The sequence below is a fragment of the Pogoniulus pusillus genome, chromosome 14, assembly GCF_015220805.1.
Source record: "Pogoniulus pusillus isolate bPogPus1 chromosome 14, bPogPus1.pri, whole genome shotgun sequence".
NCBI classification, from domain to species: domain Eukaryota; kingdom Metazoa; phylum Chordata; class Aves; order Piciformes; family Lybiidae; genus Pogoniulus; species Pogoniulus pusillus.
Window position 1 is genome coordinate 5,793,273 of NC_087277.1, and position 24,874 is coordinate 5,818,146.

Consider the following 24,874-nt stretch of genomic DNA (forward strand, 5'->3'; position numbering starts at 1 on the left):
GCTGGTTGTCTGGGAGAAGAGATCAACCCCCACCTGGTTACAACCTCCCTTCAGGTAGCTGTAGACAGCAATGAGGTCACCCCTGAGCCTCCTCCAGGCTTAACACCCCCAGCTCCCTCAGGCTCTCCTCATAGGGTTTGTGTTCCAGGCCCCTCACCAGCTTTGTCACCCTTCTCTGGACATCTTCCAGTACCTCAACATCTCTCTTGAATTGAGACCTGTTCTACACACTAGAGAAAAGGAGATTTACCAAAAGATTTTCATAAACAGTGTCATTTGCAATGAATCAAGGTGCTTAGCTATTTTGATTCACATGGTATTTTCTACCAAGGAGAAGCTGAAGTGATGCAAGAAATATATCAAATTATGTACAAATTCTCAGCTTTCACCAGAAGAGAATGGGCTGCCCGGGGAGGTGGTGGAGTCGCCATCCCTGGAGCTGTTCAAGGCAAGATTGGACGTGGCACTTGGTGCCATAGTCTAGCCTTGAGCTCTGTGGTAAAAGGTTGGACTTGATGATCTGTGAGGTCTCTTCCAACCCTGATGATACTGTAATAATTTGCTGCAAGTTAAAACATTATTCTGTAAGGTCTTTGTATAAAGGTCCTTGTGTAAACATACTAAACACATGCCCAATGATCATTTTAAGTTGAAACGTGGGGAACTACTTAGAAGTTATCTCTTGAGTCCTATTAGGTTTATATTCATAGCAGATGTCCCAAACCATTAATTGAAAGGGATTTAGAAAGGAGTCATATATGTTTATCTCCTTACAGAAACATAACACAGTGTACCAAATATGATAAACAAAAGAAATGTTGATGTATGTGACACTGACTGAAGAAATGATGAACATTTTCATCAGTGATTCTTAGCAACAGATGATTTCAAAAAGCAATGCAGTGCCTGCAAATGCTTTTTAAAGTTACATTTTAGAGATTCAGGATAAACTGAACCTAAAACTTAGTTTTCTGTCATTTTAGAGAATAATGAACCCTATGTCAAATGGCTTTCCATATGTGTCATCACAGTTATTTCACTTAACTCTAGTATATTCTTTCATTTTTTAAACTCCAATATGATTGTAAGAGAAGAAACTCTGTCTAAATAGGGGTTGACTGGAAAAGAACAAGATCTAAGGTTAGCACTAATTTTGTGCCAGAGCAAACATTATTTATGGTAGTTAGAGTTCATAAATTTTAGGTATAGAATATATTAAATTGTCTGTTTGATTAAAATAAAGATAAACATCATATTTAATGGACCATGGATAATTAATTAATTAGAATAAAAACTTCAGTCATGCACCCTTTACTACTTGAATACATAGAATACACCTGTAGCCAGGTGGAGGTTGGTCTCTTCTGCCAGGCAACCAGCAACAGAAGAAGGGGACACAGTCTCAAGTTGTGCAGGGGGAGGTCTAGGCTGAATGTTAGGAGGAAGTTCTTCTCGGAGAGAGTGATTGGCATTGGAATGGGCTGCCCAGGGAGGTGGTGGAGTTGCTGTCTCTGGAGGTGTCGAAGAAGATCCTGGCTGAGGCACTTAGTGCCATGCTCTGGTTGATTGGACAGGGTTGGGAAATGGACACAAAAGAAACTGTAGCTGCTGAGTCTGGCCTGCCCAGGGTCCTGTGCTAAAGTACACACACTTAGCTTGTGCCTGCCTAGCGCAAGGCCTGTGCTTCTCCCAGATTAGGGAAAAACAAGCCTATGGCTTTGCCTAACATGGTAAGGTTTGGCTAACTGTCATCCTGACTGGCTACTCTGTGTCCAAAGAGCAATTAATCTCAGCCCACACTGATAAAAGGAGATATACAAGTAAACAACGTGCTTTTGTCTTCTTGCTTTGCTCTCCTGCTCTCTATGCTGTGTTCAGCTGTGTTCTGCAGTTGCCTGCCGCAATTACCAATTGCCTTATTGTTTGCCTAGTAAACCTCACTGCCTTGAGTTACCAGGAGCAGACCCTGGATGGCTCCATGTGATTGGCCTGTGTGGCCAGCGTGACGTTGCGCTGAGACTGCACAACATCTGCCTCTATACCTGAAAAGTCCTGCTTAGTAGTCCTGGACATATATACTGATCACCCAGAAGCCAGGAGAACAAAGTCAGAGATTGTCTGCCTCTTTCCCCAGAAGCTGGGAAGATCAAGTCTCAATGTCCGACAAGACAGAGTTCCTTAAAGCATCTGGGCACTGTCTGGACAGTGACTAGCCCCCACGAATGGGTAATAATAATTTGTGACTAAATGCCTCTTTGTAATTCTCCATTGCCTTCTGCCATGAGCAGAAAGAGTTAAGCCCATCTACTGGGCAAACAGCATATTGACCGAAAAAGCGGCATTTGACTGCGGGAATCTTCTCTTCCAGTTTAATTAATGTTTCTAGATTTTGCTGGTTATTCCTAGATCTAGATATTATCTACAGAATGTTTCCATGACCATGTAAGAACTAAAATATTATTAAAATTAGTGATGGAGGGTGGTGAGAGTTCTGAATAGCAACATTAATAAACAGTATTAATTTTGGAAACATATCATCTTGCATCAGTTGATTTTCCCCTCCACAACAATGATCTTGGAAGTCACTTCCAACCTGTTTGATTCTATGATTCTATGATTTAATGAAAAACAATTTTATGGGCTACTGGGAGAAATTTAGAACTCTTACTTTCTTCAGATCACACAGACTACTTTGTACCTTTTCTCAGAGACTCCATTTGGCTTTTTTCTTTTCCAATGGAACAAATTAATTATAATTTTGCATCCATGATATCTTATAGAAGCTTTTCACCAAAGTCACAAGTGACAGAAATATATATGAACAATTTTATTTGTTAAATCTGTTTTCCAAGCAGCTTCAGGAATAAAACTAGTAAGATTTTGTGCAGACACTGAAAAACAAAGAGTTTTGTTAGAAATAGCAAAATAAGCTGCTTTCTCCCTGAGGGTTTCTCTTTTCTGGAGAGCCTGGAGGGTAAGTCCACATGAGTGTATTTCTCCTTCCTATGACAACTAGCCACTGACAACCATTTTATGACACTAATCATTTAGCAACCATTCACAAATCATGAATGAGAAGTATCAGAGGGCTTATATTGTTACAAAGCAATTTAACAGGCTCAGGGTATTAATTTCTGCTCCTTCATTTTTTACCACAAACTTTATTTCAAAAAGATTATTCACACAGGGATAGTAGGGGTTATTGTGCAGTGCTCATGCATGTTGGCAAAGAATTTACATGCTGGAATAATCACTCTGAGCTGAAAGAGTCTTCTCACACCAGAGATCACTCAGCAATGAAGCCAAGGGAGCTTTAGGTTCAGTTGTCGTTTGTGTTTGCAGAAACAATTAATCTGTGAAGCCCTAGATTACTTCTGCACGTGCTCTTTGAGACAATGTCTTTACCCTTTGCTTGTATTTTATTTATGCAGGTAAAATTTAATTGTAGCATACTACAATTTCATAAATTACTTCTGAATCGTTTGAGGTTTTGTTTCTTTGAGCAAAGAAGAAAAAAGAAAGAAGAAAAACAGAAAAAATGGAAGAGAATGTCATGCTTCCTGAGCATTATCTGGGGCTTTATTTCCTACACAGTTTAAGGGAATAACGTTTAGAGATGCAGACTGAAATGTCAAACCTGAATATTTCAGAACTTGAATAGTCACTGCATTCAAGTAGCAAACATGAGAGTTTGCCTCTTCTTGTAAGTGTTTAGATTTCATCATCTTGATTTTTTTTTTTTTTTTTTGGCCTGCATGGAATCATCAGAATAGTTAATATTGTGTGAATTCAAGATTATTTAATATTAATTTAAATATATACTCAGATTCTATATTTTCATTACCTCTAAGCTGGATTTAAAAAAAAAAAAGAACAAACAAAACCACCAAACAGAAACCAAACAACCAAACAAAAGAAACCAAACAACCAGAAGATGTCACAAGGTTTGTGCTTAGGAAAAAAAAGTCTGGTAATCTGTGGATCTGAGGTGTCAAAACAAATTAGAACCAGGAATAACACAACTCATATTCTATAGTGTCAGTACCGGAACCAAATAGAAGAAATCAAAACTGTAAAGCAAGGAGGTATTTGCATTCAAGTCTATCTCTGTGCTAGTCTGAATAAGTTATGTTGGATTTTCCTTCCAATATAGAATGTGGTGGGCCGTGACTGCAAAGTGGAAGAACATCTTTTTTATTACAATGATGTGAGGAAATGATATGAAGGGCAGCCTAGACAAAGGCAGCAAAACCCATTAGAACATAGTGATGTCTTTCATAGAATCAATTGGTGATATAGACTTTATTTGGAATAATAAAGAAGTAGGAACTGTTGCTTGTGAGATGGTGAATTCTAAACTCTCTCCTTTGGAGTAGAAGAAAACTGGTACCTCTCCTCTGCAGAAATTTAAGATGTGAGGAATTGCATTTTAGGAGCATCTGCTTCACAATTTAAGTACATAGCAAAGTACAGTTGAAACAGACATTTCCATGTGTTTAAATGATAATATCTCATGAGATATGATGATGAAACACTAGGCTGACCGGGAAAACATTGGCAGATGATAAGAAGCTGGATATGCTTAATACTTTTTTTTTTTTTTGCATAATTTTTGACTAAAATACCAGCTGCAACCTACAAGTTGCAATATATTGTTAAAGCCAGCCATTAAAAAAAAAAGTCTTGAATAAATAAAAGACTGATATTTTTCATTCTGTGTAATTAAAGAACTGACTGGTGAAATCAGAGCACAAGTAATAGTCACTCTGAGAATTTAGGAATCATAGATGGAAAACATAATTGTTGGGACACCCTTTAAAAAATGAGAGAAATGAGGATCCATTGATTTATGTATCTGTGAACTTGCTTTTAATCTCTTAGCTCATGGGACAAACAATCTAGCAAACCTGGATGACCTGGAAATAAAACAAAGGAGAGAAATAGCCAAAGATTTTTCATGAAGAAATCATCTCAAACCAACACAATTATTGTGTTGCAATAGATAATAAGTTTTGCAGACAGAACAGAAGTAATGCAGTCATATAACCTGTCTTTTAAAAACCTTATGACTTAGTGCCTCATTGTAGTGCCAAGAAAGCCCAAATGAGTAAGTACGACAAAGCACAAAATATCTTCCTTAGGAGTGAGTTGGATGCTTCTCACTAGATCCTCAAAAGTGTATCACAAGGTCTACACCCATATAAAATAGAATAGAATCAGCCATCAGCAGGTTAAAAGACAGAATAGTCTCTTGAGATTCCTTCCAGGTCTACTATTCTTCATCCACTTCACATGTAAATTTATATGTGAATATGGAGTAATTTTTTGGCTTCCAAGTTTTGTTTGCCTATTCATTTATGTAGCTAACAGTTTTAGCATAAGTAGGATTATTTACCTTGCTGAGTTTTTGCAAATGCATTTAATTATTGATTAAAGACAATGCGTCATTCAGTAATTGCAGGCTAGTCCTATGTCAAAGGCAGAAGTAGATATTTAATTCTATAGGTAGTTAATTAGATGTTTTTGTGATTTAACCCTATCAATTAAGCACCCCAAAGCTTCCTGCTCACTAGTGCCTGTTCCCAGTGGGATGGGGAGGGGGATAATGATAATAAAAAATTAGAAATAAAATCCCTGGGTTGAAAGCAGGCTGGCTTAATAACTAAACTGAAACGCAACAATTCTAATACTACTAATGAAAGGTAATATAACAAAAGGAGGGAGAAAGATAACCCAAGAAAAGACGACTGATGTATATTGCAATTGCTCAGTAAAACTCAAGAAAAGACAAGTGATGCACAATGCAACTGCTCCCCACATACTGACCAGCGCCTGACCAGCAATACTCTCCTCCTGGCCACCTCCATTCAGTTCATACACCAAGCATGATGTTCTTTGGAATGGAACAACTCTCTGGACAGTTTGGGTCAGCTGTCCTTACTACATTCTCTCCTGTCTTGTGTACCTCCTCACTGTCAGAGCATATGAGACTTAAAAATTCTTGACATAAGTGCTACTTAGCAACAAGTAAAACATCACTGTGTTATCAACATTATTCTCACAATAAATCCAGCACTGCACCAGCTACCAGGAAGAAAATTAACTCTCTACCAGCCAAAACCAGGACAGATATGAATTAAGAAGCAGCCATATACTGTTTCCATGAGCGATGTTATTTACTGAGCTCAGAAAAAGACGTATGTTTTTACTGAGAATCTGAAGCTTTAATGCTGGATTGCATTGTGAGGAGCTTTAAGGATTACATGTATGTTACATAGCATTTACTGCATTAAAAAGTTAGGTTTGAATTTTAACACTACAAAGCGTTCGATGTCTAATTCTAGAGTGGGTTCAAATGATGCTCTGTGCCTCTAACTGCACCATATGGTCAAAATGCTGAGTATTTTATAAACATGCATGAGGCAGCTCTAAATTAGGTCATGGCTAAAACAGCAAAATGAAAGTCAAATTTGGGTCAAAAGGGCCTGTCTGTCCTTTCTTTGCTACACAGAAATAATTCAATGCATAAGTAATGTACATCTGCATAGATGTCTAATTTGTGAATCATGTTTTCATCATTAAAACGTCCTATGTTCAGTAATGGCACAATGTTCCATCACTACTGTTATGCTTTAGACAGACCAAAAAAAAATTGTCCTACTTAGAAAAATATATTATGGAGACATAAGTAATAAATCCATAGTTAATAGGTACTTAATTTTTTTTGAGATCTTTCAGCTGAAGCTGGATTAAAATTCCCATGTTCTGCAGTTCAGTGACTAAATTTATTCTCTGCATCTGTTGTTATTACTTCTCACTGAGTAGTTGAGTTTTCTGAAATATTGTATATTAATCCAGAATAGTCATATATTACATTATACATATGTAATAGCTCTTAGCATTGTAAAACATGTTAGATTATTTCCTCAGAGCCTCTTAATCTTTTGATGAATATTGCCTGTGTGAAACAGTATTGATGGATCTCTGCAGACTCAGAAACCTGGGACAATCAGATGCAAAGAACTCCTAACATATCAATAATACCTCTGCATAAAGCTCAGTTTCTTAAGAAAGCATTTCTTAAAACATTTTGAATAGGCTTGGCTTAAAGATGGTATTTGGCTCAACTATAACAACTTTGATTATATAAAAGTATTGAAACCTTATGTCTGTGACTGATGGATATCTAACCCAGGGCACTAGCCAGTGCACCTGGCTGTATTGATACCCTAACATTTCCCTTAGGGGATGTATCTGCTCCTTTATTGTCCACATACCCAGCTATAGATTTTTATATTTTCAGGGGGAGGGTAACTCAAGCAGACCCTGGCATGGCCAGGGAGCACTGAGGTGCTAATAAAATACTGTTCAATAAAACTGAGGCATACTTGGATAACTATACTAGACTGGTCTCTCTAGGTTTCCAGCTATTTCCCATGCCTGTAGGTGTCTGAAACTAGTCACCTAATCATGTAAGAAATACTTTTGGTTATTGAATTTTTTTTCTACATCTTAGTTATATTTCCCAGTCTGATCATGTCCCAGCAATCCACTGGGCTAAAATATTGAGGAAAACAAGTGTATCACGATGTCTGTCAAGCACTCAGTTCTGTTTCAGTTTTAATTTCACTGAAAGTTTTTCATAAAAATGAGAAAACATTGAACATGTCATTCACCTCAGTACAAATGAAGCCTTTGATGACTTCAGAAGATGATCTGGAAGATTCCTCTGTTTTTGTAGTGTGCTAATATTAAGTTGCTTTTGTTCTAGGAAAGGTGTTCCATAAAGCAATGACTCATCAGTCTTGAGTGCACTTGATGATTTCATAAGGAGTCAGTAAGGTGTTTGTTTCACACTTATATCAAAATACAGTAATGTTCAAACTGATTAGAAATATATTTCTACTCTAATTTGTAAGCAACTCTGGCCTGCAGAAATTGAGAATAGTTTTAATACAGAGAATTTTCCTCCACTTTGATTAATTTAGTATTAGGATGATCATTTAAACATTAAAAAGTACTCTAATATCCTGTGGTATATATGCTAATGTATAAATGTAATTAAAATGTATATATGATGAAAAGCAATGGAAACTCAATATGTAATACTAACAGTTTTTCAAGACCTATCTTGCAGGAAAATGTTAACACTTTGGCTTTTACACTTTCTCCTATTGTTTTCAATATGTTCTTAGTGAAAATTTTAAGAACATTATCTGACATTTCCTAAGTAAAAAAATTTGATTGATTTTAGCAAATACCAATTCAGTAAAATACTTCTGAGCCTTCTCTTTTCCAGGGAGAAAAGACCTAACATTTGTGGTTGTTTCTCTCAGGGAAGATTCTCTAGGGCTTTAATCCTCTTTACTGTCTTCTCTAGGATCCTCCTAGTCTGTCCACATGTTTTTTGTGTTGTGAGGACCAGAAATGGACACAGTATTTCAGATATGGCCTGACAAGTTTCATGCAATGCTGGATAACCACATCTTTATCTCTGCTAGTAATGCTCTTCCAGATGCAGCCCGAGGTCCATTTTGCCTATATTGCTCCACTTGTTGCCCACCAGGACCCCCAAGTCCCTGTCATCAAGGCTACTTCCCAGTCACATAGATATTAACCTGTACTGGGCTCTTCTGTTATGCTGTCTCAGGTGCAGGACCTTGCAGATGCCTTTGTTAAACTTCATACAGTTCTTCCTAGCCCATTCTTCTAGGCTGGCCAAGTTTCTCTGTAAGATGCCTGTCCCTTCTGAGGTAGGAAGGGAGGAAGTAATGTAGCCTGATGGAAGGATAGCCTCTGAAAATTAAACAGCCTCTCAGTGCTTGGTATTAAAAGTGCTATATAAATGAGTAAAATGCAATGTAATATAATTAGGGCAAAGCTGAGGTCAAGTATCTTTTAAATTGAGATTAAGCGTATTATTCATGACAGTGTAGACATCTTTAGACATGGATAATGTCTATGAAGAGCAATCTATGTGAGAGAATATCAGTAATTGAGCTTGACATCACCAGCCAGCCAATTCAGACTTCTCTTGTGATGCATAAGCTATATAAATCTGTGCAAAATGTCATTTTGTGCTAGAACTGGAAACATAAACCTGTGCAATAGCAAGTCAGGGACACAAATCTCTATACTAACACAATAATACATCTGGTATTATTTTGCAATTGATAAATGACACAAAAAACATGAACAGAAAAGTGGGAAGTAAAAGTTGGAAGTTAAAGAAATAAAGGTGAGAAAGAAAAGGGTGGGAGGAAAGAAAAATGAGATGAATGCATTTCCCAGCTATCATAAAACTCAAATCAATAATTTCAAGATGAAAAATGAGAAAAGGAAATAGAATGAAAATAAAGGTGTAAAAATATGATGAAATTCAGTACAGTTAACTGATGTAAATTGCAGTCAGGTTCTGTATGTATTAGAGTCAGTTGCTGTGAAAGTTTCATATTTTATGTAAAATGGTAAATATACCCTTGAGAAAAAAATGGCACCTGAGATTTTTTTTTCCATAAGAAACTTGATAGTGTCTCCTTAATCATAGGCAAATTTTGCCTTAGAAGTCTTGTTAGTCCATTGACAGGGTGCTTACAAACAGGTAAAGGAGGTATACCTGTTAGAATCACAGAATCAACCAGATTGGAAGAGATCTCCAAGATCATCTAGTTCAACCTATCACCCAACCCTGTCCAATCAACTAGACCATGGCACCAAGTGCCTCATCCAGGCTTTGTTTTTAACACCTCCAGGGATGGTAACTCCACCACCTGGTTAACTTTGGAATCATACAAGAGAGAGGTTTTTCTTTAATTTTCAGCATGCATTTCATATTTTTTTCTTCTAAGTTCCTTTTCTCTATCTGCTCTGTAAATTAATACCTAAGTGAATAATTGAAATCGAGTAATTTTTAAGGTAGCTTTGGAAAGACAAAGATGAGTTTGCTTGAAACATCATTCACACAATGTGACAGAATTGAGTAAATATTATCCAGTTACATCTAACTCGTGGATACTCAATACTTGTGCAACATTTGCTTCTGTGCTGTAAGTCATAGAATCACATAATGTTTTAGGTCAGGAGGGGCACTTAAAGGTCATCTCATCCAATCTTCTCACAGTAAGTAGGGACATCCTTAACTAGATCAGATTGCTCAGAGCCAGATCAGATTGCTCAGAGCCTTATTCCAACTGACCCTGAGTATTTCCAGATATGAGGATTTACCACCTTTCTGGGCAACCTGTTCCAATGTTTTACCACTGAAAAATTTTTCCTTTGATCTTGTTTACCCTCTTTTTGTATAAAATTATTACCTCTTGTCCTGTTGCAATATGCCTTGCTAAAAAGATTGTGCTCACCTTTCCTATTGGCCCCCTCAATGTAATAAAAGACTGCAATAAGATCTTCCCAGAACCTTCTCTTCTCCAAGATGAGCAACCCTTATTAGATTAGATATAATTCTAAGATATAACCCTTATTATAATAGATATATGTGTTTCTATCTCTTTGCTAGACTTACAGGAAATGTTGTTCTGAAATGCAAATGTTGACTGAATTGCAGAACTCCTTTGGCAAAAAACAGTGTAAAGTTGGAATTCTTGTTTCTGGGGATGTTAACTACATAGATCCCACAGACTTGTTTTCAGGTCTTAATCAAACACTTAGAACATCAATTGTCAAAGGTTCTGTGATGTTGTATTTGATATTAAATAAGTGCTATGACTTCAGATCTCTTCTAGCCTGACTTGTGTGCAAGGATGCAAGAACTTTCAGCTTGTCAGAACTTGTACTGCGTAAGATGCTGAACTGCATGACATTTTCTATTAATTTCCAGCACAGTACATCCTGGTTGTCTGCAGTTCCTTATTACAGAAATAAAAGGATTGTTTTTCAATTATTTAGAAGACATCTGTGCAAACCAAGAACATGCTTAAAAGAAGCAGTATTGTGTTCCAGTTTAACAGAGCTGCTGTTTTATTGTCTAAAGAGCGCATCTTGCTAAGTTGCCTTTGGTTGCCTTCAGTTATGTCCCTGATGTCCTCTAGGGTCAGAAGTGTGTCAGTGCTTTTTCTTTTTTATTTTAATCAGAGTAAAAAAAGAGAGAGAGACTCTTATACAAGCCATAAGTTTTAAAGCTTACATTGGACTTCATAAGAACTCTGTGCATTCTTTGCAATTAGATGTTAACTAATGAAGAATATGAATGAAAAATCAGTACCTCTAATATTTTATTTGGCTTCTAGCCATATAGGAAGTTTTACTGTCAACTGTCAATGACCAATTTATAGATCTAACTTATTATTTATGTAAGTCATCAAAGAAGACTAGAAGGTTATAATATTGAGAGAGATGATATATAAATGTGAACTGGAAATGAAGATAATTGGTTGGACAAGAGTCTAACATGACTAGATCTCTCTTCCTGCTAGTGGGGATATGTGTGAACGTACTTTACATTTGTTCTTCATATGGTAGGTAGATCTGACGTTGCTGGAAAGGAAAAGGTTTAATGCTGTGCACAAACTGGTCAGTGTGTGTAGATTCCATTGAGCACTTCTGTGATGCCAGGCAATGACTGCTTCATTTAAAGACTAAATAAGCATTTTTTTTTTCTTTTTCTTTTTTTCTTTTTTTTTTTTTTTTTTTTTCTCTGGTTTCATGCCAACACTTTTAACTTTGATCATAGACTCACAGAATCAACCAGGTTGGAAGAGACCTCCAAGCTCATCCAGTCCAACCCAGCCTTGTCCAATCAACTAGACCATGGCACTAAGTGCCTCATCTAATCTTTTTTTGAACACTTACAGGGACGGCAACTCCATCTCAGCCAAACCAAATATATACATTTAACGGGATTTCTTCCCATTTACACTGCTCTCCTCAGACCCACCTGGAGTCCTGTGTGCAGTTTTGGAGCCCCCAACACAAAAAGGACATGGAACTGTTAGAGCGTATCCTGGGAGGACTATGAAGATGCTCAGAGGGCTGCAGCAGCTCTGCTATGAGGACAGACTGCAAGAGCCTGGAGAAGAGATGGCTTCGAGGAGACCTTGGAGTGCCCTTCCAGTATCTGAAGGGGGCCTACAGGAAAGCTGGGAAGGGACTATTTACAATGTCTTGTAATGACAGGTCAAGGGATAATGGGATTAAACTGGAAGAGGGGAGATTCAAACTAGATGTTAGGAAAGGGTTCTTTCCAGTGAGGGTAGTAAGACACTGGCACACATTTCCCAGGGAGGTTGTGGCTGCTCCCTTCCTGGAGGTGTTCAAGGCCAGGTTGGATGAGGCCTTGAGCGACCTGTTCTAGTGGGAGGTGTCCCTGCCTATGGAACTAGATAATCCTTAAAGTTCCTTCCAACCTAAACCATTCTATGATTAAATGATTCTACTGTAGCCAACACCTGAATTTCTAGTATCCAAAGCTTTTACTGGGATCAATTGATTTTTTCTGTTCATTCAACCTGGTGAAACTCATTGCAAGACAGCTCTCTGTATAGCAGAGTGATGAATATAACAAAGGCCATTTGGAGAAGTTAAATTTAGGATTTTTTTTAGTAAAGGAAGAGGCTATTTAATTTTTGAGTTTGATTTTCTGTCATATTCTTTTCTCTACATTCTTCAGGATGTGACCTATAAAATTTTGACTGCAAAATGGCCAAAGTATTTAATATTTGTGTCAGGATAAATATTAATAATGACAGGTTAGAATGAAATGTGAGAGTAGTCATTAGGCTCTTGTGTCAGGGGAAAACCAAGAAGGATGACCCAGTTAATATTTTAAGGTAAGACTAAAAATTTCCTGCATGATGTGTCCACAATCATAGCAATGGCACTCATTTATCTGGAACTTCTTTGGTACAATTTTAAATCATTTTTTTTTTTCATTAAACAAAGACTGATTTGGCTTTTTGACTTCTGTGAATAATGCAACATAAACCAACCCGCAACTAGAGATGCTGAGAACAACTGAATTCACATTCTGATTTATTGGTTTTGCTGTTTGTTTTTAAACCTGTGGAACATGGATCATGAGATCTATTATTACTTTAACAACTCTGTAAATCTTGAGATAAAGCACTGGTTTGATAGAACTTAGAGAAAACTAGATGAATCTCAGAGTCAAAGGTGTGCACTGAAAAGTTGACTTAATCAGATAATTAATATTGGAAACCTTGAAAGTGGTTTCCATTCAGTAAGTGTGAAGTGTTAACAGTTTGGGAGAGGACTGCCTCAACGTTTAAGTTATGAATTGTTGGCACTGTGCAACACTGACCTTGTACCTAACATGATACCCAATTTCAACTGTTTCCTATAGAGGATCATAGGTTATATCTCTTTCAGTAAAAAAACAGGGGTCAGGCACTGTTTGCTTGTTAGAAAGCAAGTGATCCAGTTTAATTCACCTCATACTCTTTTCCACAGTAAGAGAAGGTAGCTTCATTCATATTGCCTGCACTTTGGCCCATTATTCTCCTTAGCCATGCTTAGGCACTGGCAGGGAAATGGAGATTTGGCATCAATTAAATAGTGAATAATAGCTCTAGAAATTAAACCATGAAAGCAGTTGCTCACGAGTCTTTGAGCTAGTACAGCACCTTGCTCTGTTATTTCATTAGTATGAATGTCAGGTTACAAGTTGTTCTGAATCAAGGAAGAAATTAATCGTGAAATATGTTTGACATAATCCTCATTATATAAACGAAAAGCACAAAATTCAGTTTTTCAGAACATGTAGCATGAAGGAGGACAAAATCATCTTTCTAGAGGCACAAACCAAATCTGTTGTTTTTTTTCCAGAACATCATGGACTTTCTTACCTTGCTTTTCTTCTTGCCTCTGTACTTCTGTAGCTGTTTTTTCCCCATTACACATATGCATCGGTTTTAATATCACATTCTAATGTTTTTTTTTTCTTCTGTATTTTTAGTTGTTGACCACCCTTGCACCCTATTCACTTTTTGTGTAGTTGCAGTCATTGTTCCAACTACCTTTTTATACAAAGAAACATAACCACTCCTTAAGCATATCTCCAGCAAAGGATAGATTGCATACTCTCCAGTCTCAAACAGCATTGTGATTGCTCATAGCTCACAGATACCCCTGCTGCTAGAAACCAAATTCTTTGTCATAATGTATAGCTAAATGTAGGTATCTCCCATGCTTGATGCCTTTGAAAATTGCATTTCTCACTGAGAGAAGCCACTATTTTACTACAAATTTCTCTTATGTGATGAGTTTGCATAAAAGCATCCAGGCACTTCCCAGAAGGAAGCATTTAAAAGCAGCATGCAATAAAACCCGGAAATTTCAGCTGGCAATTTCCACTACTTAAAAAAAAAAACACAAACAAAAAACCAAGCTATGGGACTCCACTTCCTAGAATAGTAGAAAGACTTAAGGCAAATCAGCTGCAAATCACAGCTGCAATTCTACAGGAACATACAGGGAGGCAGTAAAAACAAACCAAAGGAATCATAACCAAAATACTACCTTTTGTGTAAAAACTTGTCCTAGAGTAGCTGTGTATAAAACTAAATTACAGAGGAATATTCACAGAATCACAGAAACATCCAGTTTGAAAAAGACCCTCAGGATCACCAAGTCCAACTAATAACCCTGATCTGCAAGGTGTACCCTAAATCATATCCTGAAGCACCATATCCAAACAACTTTTAAACACATCCAGGGTTGGTGACTCAACCACCCTGGAATGGGCAGCCCATTCCAATGGCTGACCACTCTTGCTGTGCAATTGTTTTTCCTAATATCCAGTCTAAATCCACCCAGTCACAGCTTGAGGCCATTCCCTCTTGTTCTATCACTAATTACCTGTGAGAAGATACCAGCACCAGCCTCTCCACAATGTCCTTCCAGGTAGACAGCGATGAGTTCTATTCACTAGAGCACTTTCTCTAGTAAAAAGAAGAAAATAAAAATGTCATAATTGCTTGTAGGATAATAGAAAATTTTACCAACAGGGTAATCTACTTTAGATGTTTCCTGCTGCTACAGTTGTATAAAGAGCAAAGGTTCATTACTAATTTCTTAACATCTCATAAAATGAAAACAATCCTGTTGAGAGGAAGCATTAAGGAACACAATAACTGTGATGCAGCCCTGAAATGAAATGCACAAACTGGAAGACCACTGTGTTCCACAGAATCTTGATCCACAAGATTCCAGGCAGCAACATGAGTCAAGTGTTTGCAGAGTATTTGGCTATATGGTATTCCTTTCAAGGAGAGAAATTTCCTGGAAATTTATTGGGTGAATTGCAGCTACCACAGGAACACGTGCCTCTCATCATAGGTGCTGTCATATGTCAGAAGGTAGACAATAGTCAAACACTTCAGTCAAAGTGCTTTTTTCAGATATTTTTAACTAAAATTGAGGAAAATTACATGTGTCCAGTGTTCAGAAAGGACTATTCAAGATTAAAGGCTCAAAGACTCAAAGGTTGGATATTCATCCATAGAATCCAAGTTGCAGTTTGCTTGATGGGATTGACTGCAATTTATCACCCATGATATTTCTTAGTGATATTCTGACCAGAACTTATTTTCAGGAGACTATGCAGTTGGTCTTGTATGACAATACCTCTCTCAACTTTGTTGTAAAGAAAATGAAGGTTTTCATTGATGAATGGTCTTGGCATATATAGATGACAGATTTATTTATTTTATTACTTACATTAAAAAAATCAAAACCCCCAAAACCTAGAAGTTATAGAAATAGGACATAATGGTTAGGAACAGAGATTTACTGTGAAATGTTGCTGGGCAAGGTATTTTCTGCTCTTTCAGCATTTTTTAGGTATGGTTGACAGCACATCTTCCCTAGGAAAGCAGCACTGCAGCAACACAGCTGCAGCAGCTGATGTAGTCTTAACATTTGCTCTCATTTGGCATTTCCCCTCCAAGAGGCATCATTTTTTTTCCCCAAGTGTTTTCTTTCCCATTCTTGATTTGCATGGATGTTCTGATGCAGGTATTGAAAAGACATGAGTCAAAAGAAAGAAAAAAACAACTGAAGTTCTGATGTTCACAGATTAAAAATAAGTGGCAATTCACACATGCAAAATCTAACTCATTTTGCTACAAAACAGTAGTGAAGATGTTTATGCCAAGTTATGTTGTGTACATGCTATTATTTAACATTATTATACTTCAACATAAAACTCAGGTTTTAAGAGAGTAATTGATATCTCATGCAGCAGTTACTATCTATCTTCACTTGAACAAAACTGATTAGAATGGGGATATTTTAACTCACTGAGAGTTAGAAAATGTGTAATAGAAGAAAGTAAGATTGGAAATGTAGAGAGATTTATTAAGAATGCATTTTTAATGGGAATTCACTACTTGTGGTATCAATAATGAAATATAGTTCAAATAGCTGTTTAAAGTTATTGAGTTCAAATAGATGTTTAAAGTTATTCAACATGTGAGGAGTTAGTTGAAAGTGTATAAAACCTGCAGTTTTGTAGGGCAGTTTAGGCACATTCCACGTTTATATGACAGTGCTAAAAGTAAATATATGAATTATTCTTTTAAAGCTAATAAATTTTAATTGAACTTTTACAACTTAAGTTTTGTCAATGTATTTGACCATTAACATATATCATCTTTAGCTGAATGACAATCTTATTCAGCATGTTTTCAAGTGTATACTCGAGATAATCTTTGGATCAGAAAAACAATTAGCTGTAAATTAGAATTAACGATTCCTCTATTTATATAAAAGATGACATCTCATTATTTTCTTAGCCCAGCAAGGGGGTTTTGTAAGATAATCACTTTCACTGAAATTTGTCTTCTTCTGAATGAAAATAGTGCCCATGCTTGAAAAGATCAGACTTCAATTCAGGAAAGTGATTTGTTTCTTGGTTAGGATAAACAGTGGTGTTTTCATGGATATAACCATCTGTTAGATACGAGTTGAAATGACATTCAGTACAACAGTAATCGAAATGTGTGCCTCAGTTTCCCTGTGAGACACAATTTCAGTTCCATGCATTCTGCCATTTTCCTTCATAATCATTCCATCAGTCTGGGAGGTAACAGCAATTATTATTTTCCAGTTAATTACAATATTTAGGTTATATATATAATTATTGAATGAATTAATTAAATGTCTCCTAATCTGGTTTTCCCACTTTTTTTTTTATTCATATTTTATGAAATAAATTCTTAAAGTATTGAGACCTCACAGAATGAATCCCAAGGGTGGAAAGGCTGCCAAACATGTAGCTATCAGGAGAGAAGGGAGAGAAGTAACTGGTACAGTGTCAAATCAGGATATGTGATAATAAGGAGGTTGTCACCTGCCCAGGGGTGGAATAGCACAAGGAAAAGACCCAGCATGAGAATCAACATCTTATAATGATGTAAGGAATACCAGATCTAGCTAACAAGTTTATGGTAGGCTTGCTAAAGCAATTTGAACCCAGGGTAGAGTATTTTGCTACTGTTACCCAAACCTCAAAGAATGCCTACAGGAAAGCTGGGGAGGGACCCTTCACCAGGAAGTAGAGTGATAGGATAAGGTGTAATAGTTTCTGACAGAGGGTAGATTTAGATTAGATATTAGGAAGAAATGCTTTACTGTAAGGGTGATGAGGTACTGGAAAAGGTTGCCCCATACCATATCAACAACAGAAGTTGTGGGTATCTCATTCCTGGAAGCATTCAAAGGCAGGCCAGATAGGGCTGTTCAGAACTACCTGAAAGGAGGTTGTAGCCAGGCAGGAGTTGGTCTCTTCTCCTAGGCACACAGTGACAGAGCAAGAGGACATAGTCTCAAACTGCACTAGGGCAGGTTTAGGCTGGACATTAGGAAGAAATTCTTTATGGAAAGAGAGACTGCCCGTTGGAATGGGCTGTCAGGGGAGGTGGTGGAGTCACCATCCCTGGAGGTGGTTCAAGAAAAGCTGGGATGAGGCAGTTAGTGCCATGGTTTAGTTAATTAGAAGGGATAGGTGATAGGTTGGACTCGATGATCCTAGAGGTCTTTTCAAACCTGGTTATTTCTGTGATTCTGTGTGAACTTATCTAGAGCAAGGTGTCCCTGACCATGGCAGTAGGGGTGTGGAACTAAATGATAACTAAGGTTCTTGATAACCCAAACCATTTAATGATTCTATGATATTATCTCACTCAAAGTGAATTGAATCTCCTTAATATGACAATTGGTAAATTTATTTCTAGATATTTTGCCTTTGTTTCACTATGGTCAGTTTATTTGTAGGTATTTTTTTCCTTTGTTTCACTGTTTCTTTATACAGTTATTCATCAAATTTATATTATCACTGTGTTTATATCTATCTATACCTATATCTATATCATCTGTATCTAAATCTAGATATAGATATCATCTGCAGAGATCCTCATTGAGTGGAATTGCAAGGATTATGTAAAGCTGACCCAGACATCCAAGAGTCAAAGATAAAAGGAAGAAACACTCAAGGCTTAACTCTCTAGCATGAATTTTTAATGTAAGTGAAATAGGAGTCTAACAGCTATTCTTATTCTCACACATTTTTAAAGCTTATTCAGTGTCTGAAATAATACTTCTACATAATCATAACTATTGCAGTGAGATTTTATATATATTGGAGAACTTTAAAGGTTCTAAGTGAAACTTTTCTTGTAATCATATTGTCTGTTGACACACATTAAGTTTAGAGCTTTCATTCCTCCTTTCTTTTTCTAACTCATTCCAACCAGTCTCTGCTGTGTATCCCTGCTTAAAATGTATTCTAAAATAAAGTTGAATTTTTTAACACAAACCTGTATTTACTCTCTTTTGTGTTATTACCAGTAATATTGGCTCTATTTCAAAAGCAGATACACTTGTTTTGAAGTCTATCCTTGGTTTTATACATGTACATAAATATATATTTTTTAATAATACAGCCATGTTGCTATTTCTAACTATTTTTTTCTTGATAGATTTCATTACTCTGTTACTGTTTTTTAATGTAGCACGAAGAGTTTTATTATTTAAAATTCTATTCCATGGGATCTTTTCCTCACTGATTGTCTCTCTGTTTAACGTTCCCTTTTAAAAAAGCACTCTAATCTGTTTGACACAAACTGCTTAAAGAACTACTTTTCCTAACTTTTTCAGTTTTCTGTTACATCACTTGCATGGGTGTGCAACATTTTTTCACTTGAATCCTGACAGTAACTTACACCTTTTTTAAATAGGGCTGGAATTCCTCATTCTTACTATATTCAAACTCAAGAATATGGATAAAATTATGCAAATAATTCATAGATTCATAGAATGGTTCAGGATGGAAGAGGTCTTAAAGATAACTAAGTTGCAACTCCCCTGCCTTAGGAAAGGACACCTTTCATTAGACCAGGTCACTCGAGGCCTCAAACAATTTGGCCTTTAACACTTGTAGGGAGGAGGCATTCACGACCTCCCTGGGCACCACTATTCTAATGTCTCATCACCCTCACTGCAAAGAATGTCTTCCTAATATCTAGTTTAAATGTACCCTCTGCAATCTGAAAGCAGTTCCCTCTCAGGGAATAGAAAAACATACAGAATGCGATGGTACGGTTGGGTTATGAAGACTATCTGAGTATTGAAAATTATAATTTCTCCTAAATCCTCTTTATGGATCTCTCCCATGATATTTTTCTCAGTTCTGAAGGACAGAGAAGATCTGGAGGCTCTAGAATATGGGGGGAATTTTAATATCTGATTCTGAGTGGAAAAAAAAAATCTAATTCTGAGAGGAAGATGCAGTGCTCAGAACCAAAATTACTTTTTAGCAATGCTGATATTTGAGTTCTCAGTAATGATCACTTTTGGCCTTAGAAACCTAGCAGTAATGTGCTTCTCTGCCGATTCTTTCATAATCTTAATTCTGTTCTTGATGAAGTGAAGTTCATCACAGGAATTGTTGGCATCTGTTTGCTCACACTTGCTTATGGGAATGTGGAGGGAGGGTAGGATTTGTACCAAATCCCACAGTGCATGACAGATCCTTCCGGTCGTGTGAATGTCAACGTTTTTCTGAAAGTCACAAAAATGGAAAGTTTAGAAGGAAAGAGGTGCTTGAAATAACGTAAGAATCTAGGGGAGACTGAAAATGAAACTTAAAAAACATGATCCAAAAATGGCACAGGGGACAGTAATCAAAACAGTGAGGAATGACAGACACATCCTAAAGCTGCAGAGCAGTGAAGAACAATCAAGCATGTCCTGGTAATTTCAATCTATCAACTGCAAAGAGGAAACTACTAAGCCAGTATTGGTACTGAATATCAATTGACCTACTCTTTCACACAGTAAATCTAATTAGTTTTATGTAAAGGTAAGAATAAAAATCTCCTAATGGCAAGAAATAGAGGAAATAATTTTTGAAAGGAAAACACATCATAGTAGTTCATTACACTTTAAGAGAAACCTCTAAAGAGCTTCCTGAACTGGTTGTGTTACTCTTAGAATCATAGAATCAACCAGATTGGAAGAGACCTCCAAGATCATCCAGTCCAACCTAGCAACCAGCCCTAGACAATCAAATAGACCATGGCACCAAGTGCCTCATCCACTCTTTTCATGAACACCTCCAGGTACGGCAGCTCCACCACCTCCCTGGGCAGCCCATTCCAATGGCAAATGACTCTCTCTGCCAACAACTTCCTCCTAACATCCAGCCTAGACCTCCCTCAGTAACCCCAGATCCCTTTCTTCCTGGCTGCTCTCCAGCCACTCTGTCCCCAGCCTATATTGCTGCTTGGGGTTGTTGTGGCCAAAGTGCAGAACCTTGCACTTGGCCTTGTTAAATCTCATCCCATTGGCCTCTGCCCACCCATCCAGCCTGTCAAGGTCCCTCTGCAGGGCTCTCCTATACTTCAACAGATCCACATCTGCTCCTTCCTTGGTATCATCTACAAACTTACTGATGATGGACTCAATCCCTATTTCTCTTACTCAGGGTCAGCAAGTCTTTTACAATAGACTGACAAAATGTGAGGATATTTTGATTCTTTGCTAAACAAAAAGGTAAATGTGTCCTGTTTTCAAGTCCATACCTTAAATCAACATTTAGTCTTCTATCTTATACATATAACTCACATAATGCACTGAGGAACAAAGGCATTTTTGTTGATAGTTTCTAAATGAAAGGAAAAAGAGTGCTTTTCACAATGTGAAAGGGCATCAGATTTAATAAAACTTGTTATTTTCTACAGTAAGAGAAGAAAAAGAATGAGAAGCGTGATGGACTTTGAATAAAACCTCAATGGTAATGCCATGTAATTCACTTCCATCAGCAGTGAAGCTTTAAAACATTGATCAGAGGTGATGACTAACACATAATGCTTGGGCTGCAGCATGTTGTTACGATTCCTCCCCCTCGTGATAACTGCAGCATGAAGCAACAGAAAGTTGAGGGGTGGTTTTTTTTTTTGCTTAAATGGTTTGTCAATCCAGACAGATAGGATTAAATGAGTCTGACAGGAACAAACAATATTAGAACATTGGTGTCAATAGATATATCACGGGTAGTTGCCTGATAAGAATATTCTGAACATTTTGTGTTACTCCACAGTGTAAAAGCATTACTCACTGTCAACCTGCTGCTCCACAGGGAAGCCATGTAAAGCATCCACTGACAAACTGTAAACTGAAGGTATTTGAAATTAAACGTGCTAGCTGATGGCATAATACACCTTATCCTGCTGTGGTCTGATATGATTTCTCATTAATGGTGTTAAATTTCATTGTGGCTTTAAGACTGGATGTCTGAACCACAGAGAAAAGTACCAGAGTAGAAGGGGTGGACACCAGAAAACACAATCTTGGGTTATTTCATACTCATCAGCCTGACCCCTCTCTCTCCCAGGCAACCAGCAGTAGAACAAGGGGACACAGTCTCAAGTTGTGCTGGGGAAAGCAAAGGCTGGATGTTAGGAGGAAGTTTTTCCACAGAGAGAGTGACTGGCATTGGAATGGGCTGCCCAGGGAGGTGGTGGAGTCACCATCCCTGGAAGTGTTCAAGAAAAGCCTGGATGAGGCACTTAGTGCCATGGTCTAGTTGACTGGCTAGGGCTGGGTGCTAGGTTGAAGTGGATGATCTTGGAGGTCTCTTCCAACCTGGTTGATTCTATGATTCTACAAGCAGACATTTCTGTCTGTTTTGCCCTTCCTCCCTCTCTCCTCCCAGCTGGTATCTCTCCGGTACCTATCAGAGAGTACCAGAGGTGAACACTGGAAAATGTAATCTTTTGTTACTTCATTCCTATCAGCCTGCACCCCTGTATAACCAGACATTTCTGTCTGTTCTGCCCCTTTACCTTCTCTTCTCCCAGCACACTGAGCTGGTATCTCTTTGGTACTTATGAGGGAGTTGAGGCTCTTGGCCTTGAGCGGCCTGGCTAATTTTGACTGTCTCCTTTGGGCCTGGGTAGGGAGGCATGAGGGGAGGCCGCTGAGGCCTGGTGTTAGGCCTGTCTTAATAAGATTGTGGTGAGCCCAGGTTGGAGGACTGGGCTGAGGCTGAAAAGTAATTCTGAGCACCCAGTACTTCTGTTTGCTTTGGGGTTTATTTCTGTTTTTTCAATTTCTGAATTATTTATTATTAGCTATTACTCTATTTTTATGGGACCCATTCAGCCTGGAGAGGAGAAGGCTCTGAGCTGACCTTATTGTGGCTTTTCAGTATCTTAAAGGGGCCAACAAGAAAGCTGGGGAGGGACTTTTTAGGATGTCAGGTAGTGCTAGGACTGGGGGGGGAATGGAACAAAGCTAGAGATGGGTAGGTTCAAACTGGATGTAAGGAAGAATCATAGAATCAACCAGGTTGGAAGAGACCTCCAAGATCATCCAGGCCAACCTAGCACCCAGCCCTAGCCAATCAACCAGACCATGGCACTAAGTGCCTCATCCAGGCTTTTCTTGACGACCCCCAGGGACAGTGCCTCCACCACCTCCCTGGGCAGCCCATTCCAATGCCAGTCACTCTCTCTGGCAACAACTTCCTCCTAACATCCAGCCTATACTTTCCCCGGCACAACTTGGGACTGTGTCCCCTTGTTCTGTTGCTGGTTGCCTGGGAGAAGAGGCCACCCCCACCTGGCTACAACCTCCCTTCAGGTAGTTGTAGGCAGCAATGAGGTCACCCTCTTCACCATGAGGGTGGTGAGAGCCTGGAACAGGTTACCCAGGGAGGTGGCAGAAGCTCCACTCCTGGAGGTGTTTAAGGCCAGGCTGGATGAGGCTCTAGACAGCCTGATCTAGTGTGAGGTGCCCCTGCCCATGGCAGGGGGGTTGGAAGTAGACGATCCTTGTGGTTCCTTCCAACTCTGACTGATTCTATGATTCTAATTCACATTACTTTTACTCAGTCCTGCTCAGAAAACAATAATTAATATGAGATGGAACTTTTAGTCCCAATCTGTTGAACGTTTCTCTGCATTGTTGGACTGGTGGCTACTACTCCTAATCCTTCAGCATGCAAAATGTAGTGTAAACCTCCTAAGTTTTAAACAAATTGATTTTTATCTTAAGTCGTCGTAAATTCCTTTTTCTTGCTTCGGCTTTCAGTAATAAAAAAAATATTAAAACAATGAAGTTAATACATTTTCTGTATGTGTAGGTCATTTTGATTTTGGTTTTGTTGGGTTTTTTTTTCAGTTCTATTGCTATAATTTTTGCAGGATGAAACAATGACTAAGAATCCACTTACCCTTTTTTTCTACCATGAAAACTGTATTTGGTCAATTCCCAAGGAGTTTACACTTCTGTACAGGACTTTAGGCAAAGTAATCTATCAACCTGCTCTGACCCTGCTGCTTCATACCTTAAAACACAGACACTGAACTCATTCTGATCAACTCTCTCTCTCTTCTAGATATAAAATAGCTTGTTTATGTTGAATATACACGACCACACTCAGTACTTCTAATTCTGGAATACCTAAGAAATCTCTCAAGAGCCAGGTCTCAGACAAAGGTACTGACATTTATGTTTTCTTTTTTTCTTCTATTTCAGTCATAAAATAGCAGAAAGCAGTCAAGAATACAAGATAAAGAAAACTGAAGTTTGTTCATAAGTGATTTTCTTGGGAGCAACCACTTTTTTATGCCATAATAGTGATAAAGTTCAAAGTTTTATCTGAATATCATGTGTGATCTAAGGCAATTCCACATGAACTTAGGATATACATGGCCAATGTAACAGTAGAAGAGATTCAATGTGCCAAAAAGTACATTGTTATTTTCATCACACATGTTTTAGCTTTTCCTCATTTGCCTCTGTTCCTACACAAATAAAGCTAACATTTCATTTCAGCCCCCAGGCTGAATCACATTGACGAAGAGCAGAAGGCTGCTGCCCTTACTTTGGCCATCCACAAATATCTGTCTCAACATATTAGTGCCACTTACAGCAGTTAGTCAGGGGCATTTGTCAAGTGCAATTTAATCTCAAGGTACAGCAAAAATAGATTGCATGTTGTGCTTCTTGTAAAGAAGCTGACTTGAGTCACTGGAATGCTGTATCATAGAATATTAGAACCATAGAATAGTTTCATTCAGAAAAGACCTCTGAGATTACCCAGTCCAACCACAAACCTAAGACAGCCATGACCATTAAAATGTCACTCAGTGCCATCCCCACGAGTTTCCTGAACACCTCTATGGATAGTGACTCCAACACTTCCCTGGGCAACCGGTTGCAGTGCTTGAAGATTCTTTCATTAAAGAGCTTTTTCTAATATCCAACCTAAACCTCCCCTGGCATGGTTTCAGGTCATTTCCTCTCATCTTATCACCTGAAAAAGAGAAGAGAATGACTCCCACCTCAGTGCAACCTCCTTTTAGAGAGTTGTAGAGAGCAATGGGATCTCCACCCA

The 24,874-nt window shown here is 38.0% G+C and overlaps 1 long non-coding RNA gene across 2 annotated transcripts in view; it reads right to left on the reverse strand.

Annotated features, from left to right (window-relative positions):
• Window positions 1–4,788: 4,788 nt before the first annotated feature.
• Window positions 4,789–24,874, reverse strand: part of LOC135181027 (uncharacterized) — a 30,188-nt gene continuing 10,102 nt past the window's right edge. The window contains exons 3-4 of one of the 2 annotated variants that reach the window (XR_010304656.1): window positions 14,830–14,912; window positions 4,789–4,916 (exon numbers count right to left, since the gene is read on the reverse strand). This is a non-coding gene — a long non-coding RNA (uncharacterized LOC135181027). Of the gene's footprint in view, window positions 4,917–8,717; window positions 8,797–14,829; window positions 14,913–24,874 lie in introns of those variants that run through there. The other variant, XR_010304655.1, reaches the window with a different exon arrangement.